The sequence below is a fragment of the Trachurus japonicus genome, chromosome 23, assembly GCF_045865225.1.
Source record: "Trachurus japonicus isolate A0001 chromosome 23, Traja_1.0".
In the NCBI taxonomy this organism is placed as follows: domain Eukaryota; kingdom Metazoa; phylum Chordata; class Actinopteri; order Carangiformes; family Carangidae; genus Trachurus; species Trachurus japonicus.
The window spans coordinates 10425956-10432677 of NC_140929.1; positions in this window are offsets into that span (position 1 = coordinate 10425956).

The following is a 6722-nucleotide window of genomic DNA, read 5'->3' on the forward strand; positions in this document are numbered from 1 at the left end:
TGATTTCCATCTTCTTACAAATACCTACCTTACTTTTTTTTAAAGGCTGTTGAGAATATAGGGTTACAGTCAAAATCTCCTGATTATCAAAAGCATTTTAGCATTCTTTTTTTATATATATATATAACTAGGTCAGTTTAAGATTACAATAATAAAAGCAGTGAGTCAGAATGAGCCAAAAACATATCCATAAATGTACTTGTTCTGTACACCACTCTTTTTTGTACAGCCTTCAAACAAAAATGTTTGTGATTTGCTTTTATTTTGAAAGTAACAGGGCTCACGCAGGAGTCAGATTGTCTTCTGGCTTAATAAACTGCCCTGGAGAGAACACATGGCACCTCTGTTCAATAAGGCATCTGTTATGTAAGATTTACAAACTGTGAATAATGACAGTACTTATGACTAATGAATCGGTTGATTATGGTTTATAGATCAATTGTAAATGAAAAACAACTGACAACAGATTTTAAGATGGCAGGCTGTGATAAATCTCTCTTGACTGCTGTTTATCCGCTTCAGTTCATCAGATTAACCTCTCCAATAGGCTTGAATAGAAATGTACACTAGGTGGTGATGCAAAATCTGGCATGGACCTGACACTGAAGCGGTGGTTGCAGTAACAGTGCCATGTACTGGTGCCATGAAAGTAATTTATGGATCTGTGTTGGGGCTGGTGGTCAACAGGCGGGACCTTTTTTTTTATTTTTTAAACAAGATCCTTGTTCTTTCTCTCCTCATTTGCCTTACTTTGGCTCAGCTGAAAAGGCAGATGGGACTCTTTGCATGGTTCTGCCAAGCAGCACTTGGAGCAAAGTAGTGATTGCGTCCTCGGTGGGTTAGCCAGTTGCAAAATACCTAGACGCAGTACCAGACACAGAACATACACAAAACAAACAGAACGCACCCTATAATGAAGTGTCCTAAAGCAAAACACCAAACCCAAACCCAAACCCTGGCCCTAAATCCATCCTGATGAGACTCAACATCTATAGCAGCCTTTGTCTGGGATGAATACACACAATAAAATGACAAATCAGGAGACCCAACCACACAAACCTGATTAAACGATGCATTGCGATGGCACACCATGACACAGCAGGGTCATCTGTTCTCATGAAAGTCAAATCATGACAAGGTTGAGAAATATCTACCAGGGACTGAGGGAATATTTGTCCTGCAGTTCAAACAATCCCCATGAGAGGGAGAAGTATGGGGGTGGGTGACGGTGCCAAGAGTCTATTCATGGTTTATTCCAATGCCACATTACACTGACCTGGGACAGCCCCTGTAAAGAAGAACTAATGTGTTTGTATGCTATTGCTTAGAGAAATACTGCATAATATTTATATTGCAATATGTTCAGGGGTAAATACTGCATATAATATCCTATATCTTTATATTGCAATGATTATAGTAGTTTAAAAGCACCATTAATGCTGGCAAGGTCACTATAAAGACAATGCTAAGCACTACAGAGATGGTATACATCCCTATAGGGACATTACAACACAAGAAGTGTGTGTGAGTGTGTGTGTGTGTTACGGAGGGGCAGCTGGAAGTGATCCAATTTAGGTACCAGCGTACAGGACTTTTGTTGGGCCCTAACCCTTATTTGACAGGAAATCCACACTTCAGCCGTTAACGGGCGGTGGACTTAAAGCCCTCCTGAGAGAGCAGCAGGGGGACGAAATGGTTTGAGGTAAATGCCAGACTCCTAACTCTCTCTCATTAAGACGCGTGCAGGTCATTTCATTTTTCTTTGGTCCCCTTTCTTCCCTTTGGTCTGAGCGCATGAGTGTGTGTGTGTGTGCGTGCCATGCAAAGTACCAGCAGGTGTAGAGGTGTGTGTGTGTGTGTGCATGCTCAGGGGACTGCAAACTGGCCCTGGCAGCAGGCACGTAGCTGCACTGTGCACCATATACACATCACACCCGCAACGTCAATCAGTGTCAGTGAAAAGAAGAAATCCAGACACTCAGAAAATCTGTCTTGGAGCAAATTTTTGTAGATTGGCACCTTTTGAACTACGGCTCGCTCTGTCCCATGTGTTTCACGAGCCTCAGGTAAATAAGTTAGGTTTGACAGCTGATTATGCATCAGGGGAGAGGATGTTGGAAGTGGGAGTGCTCTTTCATAACAGACGAAAGCAATGGGAGTATTAACTTCCATGATTTATGTTTTCACTCAAAGCCCCAGGCCTATCGTAGACGATTCCAAAATGTCAGTCATTCTGCGGCATTGTTAATTAGAACATGAGACGTTTGGTAGCGCTGTGATCTACAGTACAAGACTGATGAGCAACTTTATTTAAATACTAGCTTAAGATGTAATCAGTTTGACTGACATCAATTTCACAACTGCCAGTAACAATACAGGCCAGTTCTCGGAGAGTGTAATTACAGGCTACTTCTGATCAGATAGCAAAGTCGTTCCCAAATGATTTCCAGGTAATTTGTGATCACCCATAACAAACTGCAGCACTCTTCAGTCATCAGAGAGATAACAGTCATGATTGTAGTCACTCTTTGTTTCTGATGATTAATCTTACTGTTACTGTATTTTCCAAGTGTAGGCCAAGGAAGGAGAGTTGTAATGACACAATACAGTAGAAGCACATGTGGTAACACACTCGTCATTTCACGCTTGTACTCTCTACAGAAATGGCTTCAGGTGCATTTTGCTTTTTCCATTGCCACATAGCCTACTTTAGCATTAGCAGCTGTTTAGTTTCAGTCTAGTAGAAATGATAAGAGTTCAGCATCAAACGTCATTCCTTTGCTCTCCATGAGCTGTGTCCAGCTATTTATTTTTCTTCTACTGGTGTTTGTGTGCTACCGTAACTAGGCAGCTCCAGTCACGTCCGACTGTCTTGTCATTTTCCGATACCGAGTCGCTGTAGCATCCACTCTGATCTGAAGAGGTCTTAGAAGGTGTATTACAACCTCTTATCTTGTAAACACAACAATGACACAAGCAGAGAGTTGACAGCTGTTAATGCCAGCTGACATAAACAGAAACTTAAAAAAAAGAGTTATACAAAGTTTGAATAGACTAAAGAGAAGAAGAGGAGGAGGACTTGAAGTAGATGGTGAGTGGTGCCTGTGTTTTCTAAGGCATTTTTCCCAGAGACCATGAAGGAGGCCATACTCTCCCTGTTGTCATTTTAATATTACTAGCCTACCGATCCCTGAAATGTGTGAAACTACAGTGCTATTAACACCTCCAGTAGACTATGTCACATTTCCGAAACATCCCTTGATGAAAAAAAAATGATGACTGACCAATCAGATGAGGCTATCGTCATGCCACTGCCAAACTGTGATTGGTTAGGACTAAAGGAGGCCACAGTGAACTAAAGTCAGAGTTCATATACAACACATGTGTGCAGGACACGTCTGTATGATACAAATTCGTGTAAAATATTAACAGGTGGTCCAATCTGTCAGCAGTTCCTTGGGTTGCCTTACTCTAATACATGCAGACATGTTGGTTTATTTTTCAATAAACAAAAACACATGCCATCAGAATAATTCACAATAAGATACAACCACATAGAAATTCTTCACATTAGCTTTAAATGTTCTGTTTTGTCTCTCGTTTGAATCTCGTTTTCTTGTTTTTGTGGCCTTTTTCTTTTAATGGTCCATCTCTCTTTCTTTTTTTTATCTTTTGCTTTCTCTCTCTTGATGACCACATAAACACACACCTATTTCATGACCTGCTGAGCCATGTAAAGAGGTGTGGACAGGGGAAGTTAGGAGGAGGGAGACCCAGAGAGTTCATCATCAGGGAGAGCTGGGAGGAAGGCAAGGTTTCTGAAACCGTCAGCTCCCAAGGCCAAAACCTGTCAGCACTCACAAAAAGTGGCCTCGTTTGACTCTTTCCCTGACGTAGTCCGCACCGCACAATGCCAACATGTGTGACTCTCAGATAAACTTGTTGTTTTTTTTTACACACAGCTGATGTACTTATCAGCTGCAAGTCCTTGATTAACAACATCGCGAGCCGTTGGCTAAATTTAGTTCAAAGGGAACAAAACAAACCCATGATTTTCAAACAACCAATGCATGAAATTGTAATGGAAAAGTTCAAAATATGCTGACTCAGCTCATACACATATAAACTTTATGCACCAAATATGTAGAACTCAGATTCTGGACAGTTCTCTCCTTGAGTACCCCAGTACCTCTCTCTCTCTCTCTCTCTCTCTCTCTCTCTCAGTTTCTTCTTTGTGAAGTCAAGAGACTTTACATGAACTCCGGGGAGGTTATCAGGGTCCAGGTGTCCACGCCTTGACCTGGGGCATTATCATTAACAGCACTGACCATCCCACATACAGGATTTTACCCCTTTCCCTCTAATTATTTTACACCCCAGCTGCCCAACAAACACTCCCCCTGTCCCAGCTTCCCTCCACTCCTGCACATGAAGGAGGCTAATCACCGGTGTGATCTCCCCCTTTTCACCTCTGACCCCCCCGACACTACAATAACAACCTCTATACCAGCCCCCCAACCCCTCGACGCTTTCCCCCCCAATTAGCTGGGTGCTTTTCCCTTAGCAGATGACAGATGAGGGGTCGGGGGTTGTCAGACCCCCTTGCTAGTTTCTCCCAGTGCCCACCGAGGGATGAAACGGGAGGATGTCATTGCCTTGGGGAGCGACAAGGAAAAAGGCTTAGCTTTGGAAGTCACAATGACATAGATGGATTGCTGTCGGCCAACTGGGCACGGGAGCACACGGGAGTGGGGAAGTTGGGGTGGGCTGCAGATGGAAAATAAGACCTGCTGGATGGACTGCATGGGAGAATACTTGAAAGTTGGGACTGAAGGAAGCTCGATGAAAGAGAGTACAAACGTGCAAGGACGATATGGCTGCACCTGTGGAGGAAAGTGAGCGATTGTAGCAAGAATGAAAAAAATTCACATCATGTCAAAAGAATGAGAGGTTGTGACATAGTGAGTGGATTGAAGGATGAAACGACAAAAGGAAAAACGAATGGAATAGCAAACGAGAGGAAAAAGACAAAGAGAGATAAGGCAGCACTTGCTGTGCTGAAAGGCTGCAGCCTTTTTCCTCCGCTGCAATAAAAGCAGAGCTGCAGTCCAATGAATCAAGGCATTGGGGGCTTTCCTCTCTCTGTTGTGTGTTATGTCCACTGCTAATGGCCAGCAGATGTGGAGGTATTTCACAAGTGTGGCTTTGGAAAACATTCCCGCACATAAATCCAATTAGGTCGGACCCTGCACACGAGCTAGCTAGCGAGTAGACGAGTGCGCTCACGACCGCCCAAACGCTCCGCAGACACAGTTGACTTAAATAATCACATTTTTCACAGCAGGTAGAGGAAGATGTAGACTTAGTTATGGTTAAAGACTTTCTAAGCTTAAGTAAACCAATGTTCTAATTCAGGATTTTAGCTGTTTGGGTTTGTCTGGTTTTGATGTGGAGGTGATTGATCAGCCTTGACAAGAATGATGCTGTCATGGTCTTCTTTATATGGGTGGTCTAAATAAGTTAAACTACGCTAGAGAATAGAATCCATGAGAAAATGCCATAGATTGTATCTCAATAACAAGGCTTTTGTTAGCTGGACAATAGGATATAATATCAGGCCAAAATTATGTCATCAATTGGAAATGCTCCATCTCTCCAGATCAGATTGCAGAGGGATCAAATATTGCAGAACATTTAGTCTGTGCTAAGCTAATGTAGCTCTACCTCAAGGGCAGCGAAACTTCCACAGGGAGTCATTCTATGAAAAGAAGACATCATCGTTTCTGAAGTCAATTATCTGTATGTAATAGTGATAGTGAAAAGTCTTTTTTGGAGACTGGTAGTCTCGGTTCTAATGAGGATCTTTGAATTTATGATGTGAGATAAATGGCTTACAAAACCATCTGCATTCAAAATGTAATTGAAATCAAGCATGTGATAATTGTAACATGATTGTCATTAAATTGCAGAGTTGGCTCGCTTCAATTCAGAGTGGTCTGGAAAGCATGAATAGGATATTTGCATGGTGCAGGAATCAGTTCAGGTTGTCACTCAGAGACTGCATGAAGCCCTCCTGGAGAGGCGAAGTGAAACCAGAACTTCTGGGTTCTGTTCCAGAAGTAAGAAAACTTCATTCAAAATCCTGCTGATATTTACAACTATGGTAATAACTTAAAATCCAGCCTTGGCACTGAGCCTTTCTCAGTAGTATGGGCGCATGGCTAGCTTCATGTGTGTCTGGTGATTTCTTCGAAAAACAATGTGGTATCAATGTTTATTCAGTATTTATGTTTTTAGCGGCTTTTAATGAACACCATTTCCCAAAAGACCTAGACGTTGGTCGGCTCCACAGAAGAGGAGAGTCCATGAGCAGGTTCAGGGGGTTGTAGCGAGTTCAGACCGTGTCTATAATAACATTGGGACAGAGAAGAGCTGTCGGCAATATTAACACAGCTAGACAGTTGAAAAAATGACTTAAGAAGTGTGCATTGGTGACTTTTACAGTTTGGATATGGACAAAACCAAGATGGGACCACACCATGCTGCCATATTGTTTTTTTTGTTTGTTTTTTTTGTCCCTGCGAGCTGGACTTTTCCAATAAGTCACAACTTAAACTCTGTTGTCTGATCAAACTGAGTGTTTTCTAAGGCCCATAAAGACAAATTTGTAATAGTATCGAACGTATGCCTGATGGGAGATGCTGGAATTTAAGTTCTCCAAA